Source organism: Xiphias gladius, chromosome 14, assembly GCF_016859285.1.
Source record: "Xiphias gladius isolate SHS-SW01 ecotype Sanya breed wild chromosome 14, ASM1685928v1, whole genome shotgun sequence".
Taxonomy (NCBI): domain Eukaryota; kingdom Metazoa; phylum Chordata; class Actinopteri; order Istiophoriformes; family Xiphiidae; genus Xiphias; species Xiphias gladius.
The window spans coordinates 18,039,144-18,057,174 of record NC_053413.1 but is presented as its reverse complement, the minus strand read 5'-3'; the positions used below and the strand labels follow the sequence as shown (position 1 = coordinate 18,057,174).

The window sequence follows — 18,031 nt, the reverse complement described above, 5'->3', positions numbered from 1 at the left end:
CTACTGGTGAAAAGACACTGCCCTTCAGACATGAGAGAAAGGGGGATGGGAGTAAGAAATGAGAAAAAAGAAAGACAAACATCTCTCCATGTTCTCTAAATTAGGTGCTAAAAGCCCATCTCATTAATGCTACATCGGGGCCACATGTGACACACAGCAAGCAGTTTTAAAAACTTCTCCTGTACCTTCCATGACTCCACGACCAGTGGATGAACCCTTAAACTCCAGATCAAATGCAGTAAATCCCAAATGTGAAAGCAGCTTTTTTTTTTTTTTCAAATACAGTCCATGTTAGATAATAAATCCTTTGGGGAAGAATTTGTTGATATCCAGGCAGCATATGTAGTTTCACTCTTCTCAAGTCACCTTTATCATGATCCTCTATAGAAAGAAATGGGAATCCCACTCTTTCCCTCAGTACAGCAGAAAACCCTCCCTCTCTCTCTCTCTCTCTCTCTCTCTCTCACTCACTTGCAAACAAACACACACACACATACACACAGACCCCTCCCCCAAGTCCCCCTATGCCCTCCTCTGTCCTATGCCATTTGCCAAGGAGGGAGGGAATCCACCGGGGGCTCATTCATCTTGGCCCTGCTGACCCCCTATGGTGACAGATGCTCTTGGAGGCCTACAGAGCTGCGGGGGGAAACAAAGAAGGGGAGCCGCATCTCGCCGCTGCCACACGGCCACGGCGCCCTGCCACGCGTGACCCCCAGCACGTCAAGACATCTGCCGTGGGCACTGTGTCATGTGGAGGTATTCGAGAAAGGGAGGAAATCTTTCAATTTAACTTTCGCTCTCACACACAAGCTCAGTTCAGTCTCTCGCTGCCGCACCCGACTTTTTTATTGGGGGCCATTTCAGAGACAGGAGAATCCGTCTCAGGTCAGCTTGAGCATTTTGTCTTCGTGGCCTTGCCAGGGATTGACCCCACACTGGGGTTTTACTCCCGCTATAAATACCAGAGGCTCATCTGGTCAAAATAAATAAACGGAAATGCACCACAAATCAACAGGCGCTGGCAGATGTTGGGGATTATATGCCATTATAGCTCAGTGATGAGTCTTAGTACCTTATCATGATGTTGCCAAAAAAGAGAGGGAACTCATTTTAAGGCAATAACCAAGGAGTTAAAGACTGATGACATTGTATGTAGACCAAGTGAAGTTAGGTATGTGTCACATCACTGCTGGGAAACATACAGATCTACAACATTGGACTTCAGTTTATATTGAAATGTAGGAAATCACTTTTTTCCCTTGAGTCAAGTTTCCCCATAGACAGTTAAAAAGTCTATATTCAAATATTGGTGATTACATTTACAAAACGTAATTTCAATTCAGGTTTGCTGAAATGCTGCAAACCCACTCGACAATCTCCTGGCACTGAAAGGGAATCGCGACCGGCTGTCCAATTGTCAAGTCTAACTGTATACTGTCAGGACATTATTTAGACTGCAATTTCTTGTTTTTAGTACAAATCATTAACTGTGGCCTAACCCAAATGTTACAATATGAATTGTACAGCACCTTTAGGCTGCTATGTCTGTTTGCCTGCCAACTAATTAATATCAAGTCAAGTCACCAGGAATTTGTCAGGTAAATAGTAGGTCTGAGTAAACTCACATCTACTTGATACCACGGTAGATGCACCCAACAATCAAGTATCTTCTTATTGCCAATATTTCCCCCGAAATAAGTTGATTAGATTAATGAAGACTCTCCAAATGAGAGAAGTAAAAACACTAACGTTGAATTGTCTACAAATTGGGTTTTTGTGTGAGTTTCGACTGAAAATACCCACTTACAACAAAAAATAATAATTCGGGGTAATGTCTGAAATAAACTGGAATCCGTTGTTACATTTCTGTTGTCATGAATACTCTCATTATCTCCTTTTAGTGGTCCAGGTGTCTTCCTTCACTGGGCCGTGTGACTGATGTTCCAGTTCATTACCACAGACACAGTCAACAGTTGTTTTAATCAAGTTGTGTGCAGCTCTTCTCACCTCCTCTCCAATGGTTATATTAGGGCGCAGTCAGTGTGAGAGCGGCTGTAAACCACCACGAGAGCCAATCAGGGCCCCCATTAGTCCTTACGTGGCTTTCATGCACTCATTTCTCTCAATCAGCCACATTTGTCTATACATTGGGCTTGAGTTTGACTGTGAAATTTGTTCAGCTATTGCTGATTTAGACCACACATGGGACATATCATTGGGTCTCAAGCAGTGCATCAGATTGCATTTGACATTTCAAGTGGTAGAAATATTGTTGATTAACTGTTAGTTATCAGGTGTAACAAAAGTGAAATCTCTACAGTGATCCATCTCATTGCAGCGAAACCACAAGTTCAACTGGGGGAAAAGAGCTGTCAGTGTGATTTATGTCTAAGCCCCTGACTTTGACATGGCCTGTCTTAAAAAGCCCATTTAAAATGGAGATAATGAGTAAACCCAGCATTTTCTTTGGCCTCAAAAGACTGTGCAAAAAAACAAAAGAGGGTGGATTGAATGCTTGCCCGCCCCCGAGCCCATCCTTCACCGCTGCATTGAGCTCCTGCTAAAATCCCTGACAAAGGGGAAGTATCCTTGCCACTGCCACCTGAGGAAAGACGAGTCACCTGACCAGCTGTGGGGGGGATGTAGGAGATCTTGTGCTTGCCACTCTTAAATTTGGAGGGGGTAGGGGAGAGGGGTTCTTCCTCTCTTAGGATTCCCAGTGCCACAGGTTTGTCTCAGCCGACTCAGCAGCTGCCGAACCCATGACGGTTGTTTGGAGCAGCTTGGACTGAGCTACAGGAGAATCATCTACCTAAACGTGTAACTGCTGCTGTTCCGACAATCATAAACAAACTTAATCGATCTATCTAAGCTACCACATGAGGATGGCTTCCATATATTACATAACATGGTAAGTTGAGGCTCTGAAACTGCTGCAAAAATGAAAAGTCATCTGCAGATGAGGTTCAACCGACAAACTGAGAGATGAGAGATGAGTATCAGGTGGGGAGGAAGTCCAACAACCTAATGGCGCTAATTAGCACATCTGACTCTTATAATACAAAAACAGCTCAACTGTCAAAAAACAAAACGATGAAAACGAAATAGCTACCATGTGAAAATTCCCGCAGCAGAATTCCCTTTTCTGCTTGCTTCATATGGGCGACCTGACGCCAAGGGTGTGAGGACTCGCACTGTTGTTTACTATCCGGGTGGCAGTCCACAGCTCTAATTTCCTTATAAAAGCCCCACAACCTTCTTCAGAACTCCCTCCTCCCTCTCCTCGGGACTACCTGCTGGGCCCTGAAGTGCAAATCGGTGCTAGTGAGGATAGCAGATGAGCTAAGGTCATTCTTGGCTTTCCAGTAGGCCACACAAACAAAGGCAAACATTCCAGCTGAATGCCATTGCTGAAGTCGGCAGCAACAGAGAGAAAGAGAGGGAGAAGGAGACAGAGCAGGGCTCAGTGGAGATAATAGCCTGAGGGTGTGTGTGTGTGTGTGTGTGTGTGTGTGTGTGTGTGTGTGTTTGCGTACTAGGGGATTATCTGTGGAACTATAAAGTGGGGTGAACCAGGGTTTAAGGCCTGGTGTGACCAGAGGGAACGGGGGCAGGGTCCGGGGCCTGAGGAGGGCCGGACAAAAGGAGCATTTGGGCAGATGAAGAAGCCATCATCATTAAGCCACTGGAAGTTTACTGTCCAGTTATAAAACTCATTTCAAAATTAGGGGCTAGGGGGTGCGTGTGAAAGGGCAGCAGGGCTGGGAAGGGCTCTGAGGGCCTGGAGGGTGGTGTAGTGACTCACTGAGGAACTGTAGAGCTAATCCATTAGGGGACAAGCGGCCTTTGTGTTAACACTAGGTTGATTGCAGCGGTGACCTTGCCACACACTTTGGCCCGGCGGATGAGTTTAAGGGCAAGGCATTTAACCTTAAACTAAATCTGAGCCACAGACAAAGGGCAGCATCATTTAATGGCAAAGGCCTACCCAACAGATAGCTGATGCAGCACAAACGAAAACAAACCTTGTTAAAAGTAGCCAAGTCCTGAATGAAACTGCAGACTCTAGCTGCTTCTTAACAACAAAATTACAAATATAATAACTCATATTTCATCTTATTGCCTGAAAATATTATTAAATATGTGACTAGAGCTGTAATAATTAGTCAATTACTGGATTAGTCAATCAAATTATAAAATTAATCAGCAACTATTTTGAGAATCAATTAATCATTTAAGTCATTTTTTAAGCTCCTTGACCGGAAATATTTGTTGTTTTTTCTCAGTTGTTTATGATATTAAACTGGATATCTCTGGGTTTTGGACTGTGGTCCAAAAACAAAGCATTTGAAGACATCATCTTTGGCTTTGAAAAATGTTATTGTTTTTTTGTTTGCTATTTTTTGACATTTTGTGGACCAAATGATTCATTGCTTAACCAACAGACTAACTGACTGTTTATTTAATCATGTAAATACTCATTAGATGCAATCCTATATGTACAACACATTTACAATAATGTATTTGTGATTTTTATGTTGTACGGTAAGTTTTAATCAATAGAATATTTTTAAACGTTTCTATTGATCTACATAGGCGGTCTAATCGGACTGGTTCCGTCAATTTTGACATTCAGTCAATGAACAAGTTATTACCTTTCCCCAGCTTTAGTTATTGTTCTAGAAACTGAACACATCTAACTTTATCTCAGTTTCATTTGCAAATGTTAGATGCCAAATATAGAAAGACTTTAAAAAGTTCAAAAAGTATCGTCACTTGCAAAAAATGCCAGGTCCTTGATAATGTGACCAGCATTCAGAGAGATCTGCTCCCATGGCTGTTATCCCTGACAGAATAATTAAAGTGAAGGACGAGTGACAGTTTACAATGCCGTTCATGACTGTGTAATAAAAAGGAAGGCCTGTCAGTCAACCCTATCTGCATTTTACAACGCTGCCGGGTTGAACACCAGTTCACCTAAGTCGGAACAACAGGGAGAGACACAGGACCCTAATGCATTTATGGACTTATTCAGTTTAGCCATATTGAATAAGACAACAATGAGTTCTATTTCATACTGTAAAGCTGTCACTGGTAGTGGTCAAACACTGGTCAATGGTAAAGGGCAAGAGGAAGAGCAAGAGAAAAAAAAAAAGATTAAAACATGAGCAGTTACAAGATACTCTATATTGTTATTCCACAACTGCAAAAATCATCACTGGCCGTATATGAAAAAATATTTAAAAGTAATTTGGGACCAAAAATCTAACTAATTCTACACAATTGAAACCGCTTATTTATCAGTTACCTAATTGTGTCCTACTCTAAGACAGAAAATTATCCTCCACCATCACCACAGCTTCTTCTAACATCTGGTCCACACCTAATGGCTCATCCCAGAGTAGATCTTTGATGATGGTTGACCAGGCCTTGTCCTGGCCATAAACTGTTGTTTAGACAGCCCTATTTGTTATGGGGTGTAAAAGGAGAGCCATGGATCATGTTGAGAGGGCCAGCACTATCAAAACACTGGCTCTTATCAGATGACACAGCTAGCAAAGGGGTCAGGTTCTGCTTCCAAGAGCTGGCCTGAGCTGCACCCGACCAGGCCTCCACATCACATGTCAGTCCAACTGAGGTGGGACGTGATACCAATGATTAGATGATCATCGTGTTGTATAATCTTTTAAAAACTGTAAACAAAATAAGTGTTGGTGATATAACACCTGAGTTTTGGTACCAATAGCAAAACATACAGTATTTGCGACAAACAATCTCAACTCAAGATTCACTTACTGGAATTTCTGTATTAGCCATTTTTGTGTATTTTCAGGTCTCCATCAGTGAATGGAGTTGGCTCAGGTATCATTATGTGTCAAAAGTGTGGAATATCGATCATATGTTAACAACAAATTAATTTTGCCCTAATTATTCAAAAAACTGGAATTTGTGTGAATGAGAAGCTCCATTTAAACTCAAGCAAATATTCATTCATTCATTTATTCTCTGTGTTGAATTGTACGCTTACATGTAGACTAAAAGTCAGAAAATGAACTTATCTTAAATAAAATATACTGTAAAATGACCAAAATTATTATTTAAATTGAAAAACTAATTATGAATCTGACCAAGGATTTAATGTCAGATTTCGGTATTTGACAGTTTTTGATACTCTTCTGGTACTTCAAAAGCTGTGAGGTTCAACAATTTGCTCTAAAGCTTTTAAAAATTAAGCAATTATATTATTATTTGATGGATAGAAAATTAATCGTCAACTATTTTGAAAATGTATTAATCTTTTAGAGCCTTTTCGAAAGAATACATGGGGAGCGATACCAAGTTCCTGCTACTCCAAGGTTGAGGATGTGCTGCTTTTCTTTGTCTTATGTGACAGTAAACTGAGCATACTTTGGTTTTGGACGGCTGATTGGACAAAACAAGACGTGAAGTCACGCTGGACCATTTTTCACTATTTTCTACAATTTTATGGATGATTAATTAATTAGTTAATTAGAGAAAATAATTAGCACATTAATTGATAATGAAAGTAGTCGTTAGTTGCAGCACTACCCTGCTTTACTCATTATAAATGTTGAAGTCAAGTTGAAGATAAAGACATCCAATGTCTGTGTCTAAGGATCCTCACTAAACATTTTAGATGCCTTAAGCTTCTTTTTTCTAAAGAAAGGAATATAGATAAAAGGCAGTGATACAAAAGACAGGCGATCCACTCAACCTTGTTCCCTGGAAAGTTCACACCACTGACACACTAACTTAATTTAGCCATGCAGAAGTACTGGGTGCTCATGGAGAGGACATAAGAAAGAGGTCTGTTGTGTTTATCAGGCATCCAGAGAGAGACCCATCTTTCACAATAGGACCTCTCATTTCTTTTCCTCCCTGAAAAAAAGCCTCAGCCACCTTGAATCCATTTGAGTGACACCGTGACAAAGAGGCTTCTTAATGTCCTGACGAAGGAGCCTCCGCCCCTTTCTCTCTAAACTTCCTTACTGGGCGATCAGCTGTATCCATCATGCCCCTCTTCCTGACCCCAGGCGGCACTGCTGCATCCACAGGACACCCCACCCCCGTCTACCCCTCTCACTCTCTTGACACAATCTTAATCAATAGCCCCCACCCTCCTGATTAATAAGCACCAGGTTGCCCTCGGTGACAGGACCCACACTTAAATCCCATCAGTCCTCCTTACTGCAGTAAGAGGCACGGCATCAGCAGGATTCTTTTTGTCTTAATGGGACAATGGAAGCAGAGCCCTCCTTTGTTAAGGGTTTCACCCCACACACAAACCTTGCTGATGAGAAAAAGTGACGGTAAACCTATTCAGGACTGATGCCACTTCATTCTGCACTGATCCCTCTTTTTTCTTTACCAACTGGCAGATGTGACAGTTAAGACAGGGGTGTACCAGGAAGAAATGGTGTTTAATAAGGCATTCAGGTGCAAAGTGATATAAATTTTGAATAAAAAGATGCAAAAAATTTTTTGATTTCAAGTGTGTTCCTTCTTTCTTTTCAGCCATGTTCCTTAATTTGGCCTACGTGGTGGTGCTGATGGAGAAAAGGGCATTTAAAAGTAAATTTCAAGATGCTCCTACTTGTCAGTGTTGCACAAAAAGATGGGTAATTTTCATTTAAGAGAAATACTTGTCACACATAAACACAGAGCAAATTTGGCCACAGTAGATTTCTTTGTAACCCTGATTTCATAATGGGTAGTGTTCTCCATTCACTCTGGATTGTGTGTTCTCTCGGGTTTCACATCACACCCCCAATTCTGCTGTTACACCCATTACGGTAAAATATACAACTGTGAAACAACAGGAGAACTACATTTACCCTGAGGCAAGGGGGCATGAATGAGCAACCTAAATCTTAGATCTCAACACTAATATTAAAGGTGCTATATATAAGTTTTTGCTTTCGCTAAATAGCCAACATTAGCATCGACAGCTGTTTACTTACCAAGAGCTTCAGCCATCGTTGCGTTTACAGGATAAGAGGTTAGAATACGTCCTCTGAGCAGCTCTACTTCTTCATCCTCTCATGTTGGACTGAGGGCAGACTGGACCCTACAGTGACTCACTATCAAAATGTAGTATTACGAGAAAGGCCTGATGGACCGGGGCTGATTAGCATGCTAGCTTCAGTAGAAGAAAAGAAGTGACAGAAATAGAAGCAAAACAAGAGTTAACACTGGCGTTGCATTCCACCACCACGGTGTATTATTCTGCAACATAAATAAGTAAGGTAAACTTAAAGGAATGGTTAAACATTTTGAAAAATACGCTTATTCGCTTTCCTGCTGAGAGTAAGATGAGAAGATCGATGCTACTCTAATATCTATCATATATCTCTTATATAAGGGCATAGCCTGCAGGCGATTAGCTTAGCTTAGCAAAAAGACTGGAAACAGGGGGAAACAGCTAGCCTGGCTCTGTCCAAAGGCAACAAATGCCACTTACAAGCATCTCTAAAGCTCATTAGTCAACACTTTATATCTCCTTTGTTTAATCTGTAAAAAAGTTGTATTGTAAAAGTGTCAAGCCACAATTTTAAGGGCAGCTGTTTCTTCCTACAGTAGCTAAGGGCACAGTTTGTATTCTTAACTGCACAGAAAGGGGACAGCATGAACACAACCCGAGTGGATTACCATACTACAAGCATAGCCAAGTGCAGTTTAAACATTCCTAATTTGGCCCGGCTGCTCTTATCGTGGTGAACAAAGACAGAGAGAGTGACTCTTTGCAGGTAAAAATGTGCTGAAGTATTTAGTATTTTTCTTGTTAAAGACCAGAGTTTAGAATCTGAAGGTTTGCTGTAGTCAGCAAAAAACATTAGTCGAAACAGATAACAAATAGACAAATGACAGATTAAAGGAAAATCTGACACAAAGTGTTATAGTAAGGTGTTGGGCCACCACTGGCCCCCAGATACTGGCATTAAGCCAAGGCGCATTCACTTAATGCCCGTCGATTGGCATTATTGTATTATAAGGTTTTTGGCATTAAGTCCCTGTACATCTACTGAAGGGAAGGACAGCATTCTTCCACAAGATAGCACCTCATTGGGTGTTTTTCACATGCTGATACAAACTCTCCCTCTGTTCAGTCAGGTTGAGATCTGGTGATTTTGAAGGCCAAAGATTATGATTCACGACAGTGATCCCTCACCACCTCTATGGAGGCATAGTTCTTTGCAATCACTCATTTATCCAGGTTTTCCTTTAACTTGTCTATATAACCTTTTAAGAAAAGGTATGAAAGCAAATGAAAGACTGTCTAGCTGTTGGCCAAGCTTTATACAAAGCTCTCTCACACATAGCTCAGCTTAAATCAACATAATAATTGTCCAGCTACACAACTGGTTGTTATGGTTTAACTGAATTAGTTTGATGAAAATGCTAATCTGTGCTTTAATGCTATTGATTTTATCAGCAAGTCAATACACAAATCTACTTAGAAAATCAATAAAGAATTCTCCATTTTCAATACTTCTCTATTTCCTACCTCTTTTCTGGATGTTCTTGAATTGCAAAAGAAAGAGTGAGAAAGAGAGACACACACAAACACACACACACACACACACACACACACACACACACACACACACACACACACACACACACACACACACACACACACACACACACACACACACACACACACACACACACAGAATGACCTCCCCTGCCACAGAGGAACATTGAGTCCCTGCAGCAGAGGGCTGGGTCTTGGTCACCGTAGCCTTGGACAAGCTGTGACAGCCTATGGAAAAGCCTTCTGCTACAGACAGCCCTCTCCCCCACAAACCCTGGCACGATCAACACACAGTGACCTTGTGTTTCAATTTGAGGAGGGAGGGAGAGTGAGAGAGAGTGAACTGTTGATTTGGGATAGTGTTTGTGTATCTGTGAGTGTCTATGTTTGTGTGTGTGTGTGTGTGTGTGTGTGTGTGTGTGTGTGTGTCTATGAGTGGGCAGGGAGATTTAGGACAATATATGTGGGCAAAGGCGATGATGCTGATGTGGAAATCTGGCCACAAGCCTGAGTGTTTCCAGCTGTTGTTAGCACACGTCCTGCCATTCACAGCAACAATACCAAACACAAAATTCTGAATGTTGTTTCGAACTTCTGGTAGTTGCTAAAAAACTGATGTTTAGATTACACAGATAGATTTGCAATAAAACCACAGTTAATTAGGGTCGCAGGTAATGATTTTTATTCAACGATCATTTTTGAACATCACTTAATCTGTAAATCGTTTACTCTTTAAAGTGTCCAAAACTAATGCCTGACTAACAGTCCAAAGCCCAACAATAGAGAAAAACTCTGAATACTCACATTGGAAGAACCTAAAAAAAGTTAATATTTTTTCTTCATAAATGACAGAAATATTTATTTGACCATCGAAATTGTTGATGATTCATTTTCTGTCAATTAATCAACTAATTCTTTCAGCCCTGTAATGAATTTTAACTCACTAAAAAAAAAAGATTAAATCCAGAACTGGACTGTGGACTCTCATTAATCATTGACTAATATGTGAAAAGTCTAAAATTTAACTGACATATTTAATTTTATTGAAATATGTTTTGCACAAATAAATAATTTTGCCTGTGTACTCTCTCTTTGTACCACTAAAGTTGCCTCACACATATTAGATGTGGTATGTAATCGAAAGTAGAGCACTACTGAATATGTTAAGCGGGCCTGTTGCAGCCGGCACAGAGTAAAAATGCAATCAAAGTAAAATAAGGAATCTAGAAAATGATCACAGTTGTGTCTAACTGCCATGTTAAAAAAACCTAACATTGGTTGCAAAGTCCAAAATAACTAGATTCAACCTAAAAACCATTAACTTTCCTTCAGGCTATGGTGCTATGATCTAGCCCGTGGCACAGCACACACTGCACTCTTGAAAAAGAACACATGAGCTGCAGGCAGTAATTTCTGGCCACAGGTACTGTTCCACTGGAGTTGGCAAAGGGGGAGTAATACAGCGGTACACCCTGTGAGAACACACTGTTCCATATCAGTGCGGTGCAAGAAGGGATTCTCGGCTGGATGCTTTCCAGGTTTCAATGGCAAGAATGAGGATATATTATTACTAAGTGCTCTCCACGGAGCTACACGCATACTTTGCTCTTCGTGGGCTCACATTGGTGTAATGGAGTCCACAAAAATCCAAGAGATTGATCTCAAAAAGAAGGAGGAACACTGCAGACGTGAGATACGCACTTCATGCTGCGGTCCTCCTGTGATGTGATGTGAGATAAAAGATAACTCAGGTGTCATGGTTATTAACCTCATTTGTTTATTATGGCTGCAAATGAAAACGTTCGACTCAAGGAACTAGACACTGAAACTCCTCCTTCACCTTGACACACACACACACACACGCAAACCCACTCGCGTTTAATGGCGACCCTTCGACTTTGCAGCGGACACGCTTCCTGGTGAACGACATGGGGGCACATCCAGATAAGTTCCATCCATTTCTTTCAGGGAGCTATTTCGACTTTGATCTGGGGGTGGGGGTACAGAGACAAAGAGGGCAATGGAGGGAAAAATTTGGCGCTTTAAACTTTTAATGCTTGTTTTAGCTTTATATTTAGATGGCTTTAGTAAATGCTCTGTAGGAGTGCCATAAAACAGTTGTATGACTAGGAATAAGAATTATTAATGTTATAGAGACAGAGGGCTACAATAAACTACGGGCTGGGTTCATGGAGTCAGTTGGTTGGTCAACCAGGAGATCCAGCAGTGACAGATAAGAACCTGTCCTGCATGTCAGAATGAGAGATAACTAACAGGACAACAGGAAGTGGCACATCAACACACACACACACACACACACACACACACACAGAGTAAGCATCAGGAGCCTCCTCTGCAACAAAGAGCAGGATGTCCAGGCCAGTCTTTTGGCAGTACTCCTCTGTATTGCATGTCCTACCTTCCTGACTAAAAGTTCCTTCCATCCATCACTATAAGCCACATTCTAGGACTGTGAGAAAGTAAAGCATTTTTTTTTTATCTTAAAGGAATGTTATACACACAACCTTTCCCTTTCACTCCTGAGCAGGCCATAAACACAGAGGCATGAAGCAGACTTACAATCAGCAGCACAAATTCATGGTCGGACATTTAGCCAAGACTGATTTGTCCCAGAATGAGGTTGAATATTTAATTGACTGCAACTGTTTCTTCACACAATGTTCTGGATGGTGACTGGATGCTCATTCGAAAAGTTAATCATCGTGCTATTTGTTCACATGTACATTTTCTAACCTAAAATCCCTTATCCATATAAACATAAGATTCAATATACTAATTACTATGCACTATAATTACTTTATTTAATACACTGTCACTGTTTTGCAATTACAGGACATGATAAAAGATGCTAGCTGATAGACACTGATCAACATGAGACTCTTGAAAACAATACAGCTGGAAAGACGTAACAAAGAGGAGGCAATATTCTGAGGATTTTCTTTCAAAATGTTCCTTGAGCTGTATCACCTACATCTACATCACAATTTTGTTTTTGTTGTGAGCAGCTCCTCTATTTGCTTTGTGCTCTGCATTATGGAACAATAGCAGGGGCTGCAGGTAAATAATTACTGTCATTTTCTATAAAAATACTAATTATTTCCTCCATTAAATATTTAGTTTCTGAAATGTCAGAAAATAGTGAAAAATGCATATCACATGTTCTCTGAGCTCGAGATGACTTCTTCAAATTGCTCAGGAACCCATCATTTTCTCTTGATCAACGGGTTGATTGACCTTTTTTTCACAATCAACACACACACACACACACACACACACACACACACACACACACACACACACACACACACACACACACACACACACATGCACACGCACACACAAACTGAATCTAGTCTGAAAAGACCTGAATTTAGTCTGTATACCAAATATGACATATTCGCGTACACTGATTCTTGTCACTTTTCCAGTGTGAGGGCACAGATATCACTGGAACACAGCTAATTTTAAACATTTTTACCAAACAGAATAAATACAATTAAAAGATGAAAAATGAATTGATGATTGATTGAGACAAAATAAAATAAAGTAAGTTTTGCGCTTCCTGCAGGGGAAACTAAGATATAACAGCTGATGGTATAGGGCTTTGAGGAAGATGCCCCACCCCCACCAGAGGGATCAATGCACATAAATGGAAGAGGTCACAGACCTTTGACATCCCCTTTCAGCTGGGGGAGGGGCACGGGCCTTTGTGAGATTGGCTTTAATGATCCAATTGTCGACTGCGTCATACACCTTCATACAGTACATACAGTTTGGTTCACATTTCGCTCCACCCTGTGCCCACTCCACCCTTAGGCCTATTCACCAAACCTGCCAGCCACAAGTGTGAGGTCGAGATAAAAAGCATTGCCCTGTATCCCATATGCTGTCTGCATCCAGCTGCCTTGTTTCGCTCTTCATCACTCCCACATCTGTTTTAACCTCTTCTCCCATCTCTTCTCCTCCTTAACATCCCCTACTCCTCTCCAGACCTTATCTGTGATTTCCCTCCCTCTCCTTTCATGCTGCATTTTTGAAGAGAGCTTTGGTCACTTAAAAAGCCAGGCAGGAGAGGATGACCACTTTCTAAGAGACTTTGATGCATTTGGTTCTATAGAAACCACATGAGCAAGAAGCAAGACTTTAAATAAATCTAATAATCAAATCACGGGTGAATGGGTTGCTCAAGATACACTCAATTACAGCAATAAATTAAACTACTGCTTTTCAGTAAGAGAACCCGTAACTGTATGTAGATCTGATTTCCTGCAACAGTAACAGAAAAACACCCAACCCTGACAGTGCCATTACAGTCTGTGAATATTTTTCTCCCTTTTATTTAGACTCAAACACTACCAGTGAACACGGTGTTCCTGGCGTTCTCGACCCTCAATAAGAAGGACAGGTTAAAAGTTTACAAGCATCCGTGCTGAACACATTTGGCTCTGCAGATCAGATCTGAGATATGCTTTTAATTCTGCTGTTTAACTGAGATAGACAATCTGACATTATCTGATTTAAAACTGACCTGGCTGTGGTAATTAGCTAATCCTGTCTCTTCTGGTCTGATTCTAAGTAGCCTGCATAACTTAACTGAGTGAACTGAGTTACTTACATTGGACAATGTTACTGCTAAAGCAATTAAGATGTTGCTGAGAATCACAAAATAGGTACCAAGATGAATCCATGATTTCTATGTGATTTATTTGTATTTGGCATGAACGTATGATTTAATCCAGTTTTGTATGAAAATGTATCTCCATTTGACAGTTGTGGAATGTAACTAAGTACATTAACTCAAGTACTGTGCTCAAGTACAGTTTTCAGATACTTACAGTGTACTTTACTTGAGTTTGTCCGTTTGACGCATCTTTATACTTCTGCTACTCGACATTTGATATGGAAAGCATGTACTTTTTATACCACTGCATTTATTTGACAGCCACAGTTACTAGTTACTTTGCAGATCTATATTTTAAACATAAAAATGTACAATCTATGTATAAAATGCGATGCATTGTTGCAGATTAAACTACCAGGCAGTATAGAAAGAAGTTCCAATTAGCTTCACCTCCAAGAGCTACAACAATTAATGGTGCTCAAACATTAATACCACTGTAATAATAATAATTAAATAATATGATGTATAACTACAAATGCACACAGTAGAGCATATACCTCTGCCAAGGGCGATGTCTGACAACATACACTAGACTTCAGAGAAAGAAGATTAAAACAAACCAACAAACAGATACAGCTGAAAAAACATAACCTCCTTGGCAGAGGCAATAAAACCAAAACACTCATAGACGCCATAATTTACACTGACTTTGGATACTTTAACTACATTTTGCTGATTATGTACTTTTACTTAAGTAAGAATTTGACAACAGGACTCGTACTTGTAATTGAGCATTTTTTATGTTTTGGTGTTGCTATTTTTAAAAAAAAAAGATTTGAGTACTTCTTCCACCACTGGTATTTGATAAGCTATGCTCAGATCACAGAGCGAGTTTTAATGACACACTCATCTCTCCATCTCAACATAAACGTGGGGCATAAGAATTTTTTTTTTTTTTTCCCTTGTACCATCTGCAATCAGGATCAGAAAAGCCCACAATCACTAAGAGGCACCTCTGAAAGGATCAAGAGAAGCATCTGCCTGCACTGCGGACTAGTCCCAGTGATGTTTTTGTGATCTAAACTGGTGCTGCGAACGATCCGCAAGGGTATTTCATGTGAAAGATTTTGCCTCGCAGATCATTATTTGAAAAAGATGTGTTTCTGGAGCTGGCTGAGGCAACAGCAGAAACTGAAACCTCTGTGTTACTGACTGGATTGGTAATCAATTGCTCTATATACCTTTGTGTTATGACACTGAACACAAATCTGAGTGATCTGTCACACATTGGTTTGTCATAACAGAGGGCAATAATTAGAAAAATGTGGGCTTTCAATTGAACATGCATCTTCTGTCTTTCCCGAGAAAATACAGAGCGAAACACTGATGGACAACTGAGCAAACACAAGGTATGAACGGTAAAAGAGGAGCCCTGATGTGCTCCAAATGATAGTGAAAGAGCAATGAGAGGAAATAAATCAATGTTACCCTGGTGACAAGTGCTTTATGTCCAAATGGATATGAAATAGTCATCTATCCACAGCTTGGTCGAGCTTTTTACGTAAGAAATGTCATGTCATGAAATGTCATGTTGCATTTTTTGGAAAAACCTCTTTTGCTCACAGCAGGTTTTCTGCACAATAAAACAACTGTGAATGAGAGCTGGGGCAAAAATAGAAGGGGAACCATTATCATAACAAGATAAAAGGTTTGACAAAACAGCATTTTGAGCAAGCTAAAGAGATGTGTTATTATCTTAAATAGGTCGTATTTTGAGGGTGAATGGGATTGAGCCACAGGTTATTAACTTAATTTGTAGCTGGGTGTATTTCATTTTAATTCATTTGAATTGTTAAAGGTGCACTTTTTTTCTTAGCAAGGACAGAACCTGCATGTGATTATTACTCATCAATGACATACAGTAAATCCGGACATTTTGGTTATTAGAAGTTTATAGTAAACTCTGTGTGGAAAAGGGAATAATGTCTGAATAATGTGAGCCACAATTTTTGGTTTTCAAAACTATATCCAACTCATCTGCCGTATTTCCAGATCAGATGCATCACTGCTGTTTTATAAAATAAAAAGTTAAGATGCAGCAAACACACACAAACAAAATGCCCAGCCCTAAAATTCAAGGCCTTAAACAAAGCAACATGGGAAAGAGACGTCTCCTTAAAGGCTAAAGAGGGAAACCTGTCCGAGCACAGGAGTGGTGTCACGGGGGCCTTACTTATCTCCTCCCAGATTAAGTCCCAATTGTTCGCCAGGAACAAAGGCAGCCAGTGAGGAAACCAGCCCCCAAGGGCCAGATGGTCAGCGTTCAGAGCCCCCTGACCCCTTCAGCCCTGGCTCTCTCTGACAGGGCCGTGCGTGTTCTAGGCGAGACAGACCACCCAGCAAATTCACAATGCTAACTGCTTGTTCGGTGTACTCAACGTGATACTGTACTACCTGTCTGACTTTAACGGATGTTTCTCTTTAGTCGAATACTGCGCCTTTTATATTATGTATAGCTGCAGAGGACAAACATTACTGTCAGATATAATGACAACACAGTCAATAGCAAAAATCTGGATTTCTAATCATGTATACATTCTGTAGCTGGAAATTTTAAAGCTGAAAATGTAGATTATAGGTGACTGGACAAAGAAATTGCTAGATCAAAATGCTTCTTTAACATGAAAAGTAGCTGATCAGCATTTGAGATGAAAGTGAAGCCTGACTGGAAATGAAGCAGCCAAATTATAAGGACCTCTCTGCATATGTTAAAATCATATTTCTCTGCTGCAGTTTTCTAGGATCTTGTAATCTGCACGCAACTGTCATTTGCTCTATTGACATTTTGGGATTATAGAACGGGGTACTGGAGACATGAGAAATGCAACCTTTGGGACATCAAACGTGAGGAATGGCAAGATTAGATGCAGTCAAGACAGACTGGTTTGCCTGTAATTACAATGACAAACCACCAAAGACATCTCCAGGTCATACTTATCTGATATGACTTTATCTAAGCTGCTGAAGCCTGTTTCAACACCAAGCCTCAGGCAACTTTACCAGTATTCTACAGACAAACATGTAAATTAATGACCCAGATCCAGGTGTATTTGACACGACTTTGTTAACAGTGATTAATCAGCAGGACTGACATTTCGAGCAACGAAATATTTACATGTGAGGCAGGACAGGCTGATGTCCGACTGTTTAAATACCCACGAGATAAATTAATTGACTGCTCATCTTAAGCAAAGTAAAGTATCTTAAAGTGTCATCAGACTTTTTTTTTTTTTCTGCCGCAGGTTTAGAGAGGCACTGACGCTGAAATGACACTGCAAAATACGTTCGTTAAAAGACTAATGAGGCTATTAGATGTAGGTCTGCTACACACACTTTTGCAGCCGAGCTTCACTGACAGCCACGGCGCGTTTACTTGTCCAAATGTTGAACTAGAAAACCAGGTTTAAAAGGGAGATTCACATTTCGAGCATTCAAACGGGCGTAAGGACAGACCTTGCCTATACATGAATAACGTAACTGCCTCAAGTCAGGACTTAGTGTCTTCAAGAAACAAAACAAACACACACAACACAACACGACCCGCACCGTGCCATCACTTGTTTAAATTTCCGAGGAAACTGCCGGGTGAAGCGAACTTTAAGCATCTGTTTAAGCCCCGTTGACGGAGCTACAGGCTCCCGCACGACCATCACCTGGAGAGCGTCGACGACCCAACGCTGCTTATAGGGACTCCCGCTCTGTCATGCGACAAGTGATACCGAACAGGTGTTTGAACGTGAGGGTGCGGGAACGTAACCCCCGCGCGTGCC

General features: G+C 40.7%; 1 protein-coding gene across 9 annotated transcripts in view; it reads right to left on the bottom strand.

Annotated features, from left to right (window-relative positions):
• The window catches only part of greb1l (GREB1 like retinoic acid receptor coactivator), a 46,320-nt gene that overhangs the window by 28,226 nt on the left and 63 nt on the right, over positions 1 to 18,031 (bottom strand). For 7 of the 9 annotated variants that reach the window (XM_040143329.1, XM_040143335.1, XM_040143332.1 and 4 more), the window contains exon 1: positions 186 to 431. The exons of 1 other annotated variant lie outside the window; for it this stretch is intronic. The gene's annotated coding sequence lies outside the window, so the exon portion shown is untranslated. Of the gene's footprint in view, positions 1 to 185; positions 432 to 7,985; positions 8,012 to 18,031 lie in introns of those variants that run through there. One more of the 9 variants, XM_040143331.1, reaches the window with a different exon arrangement.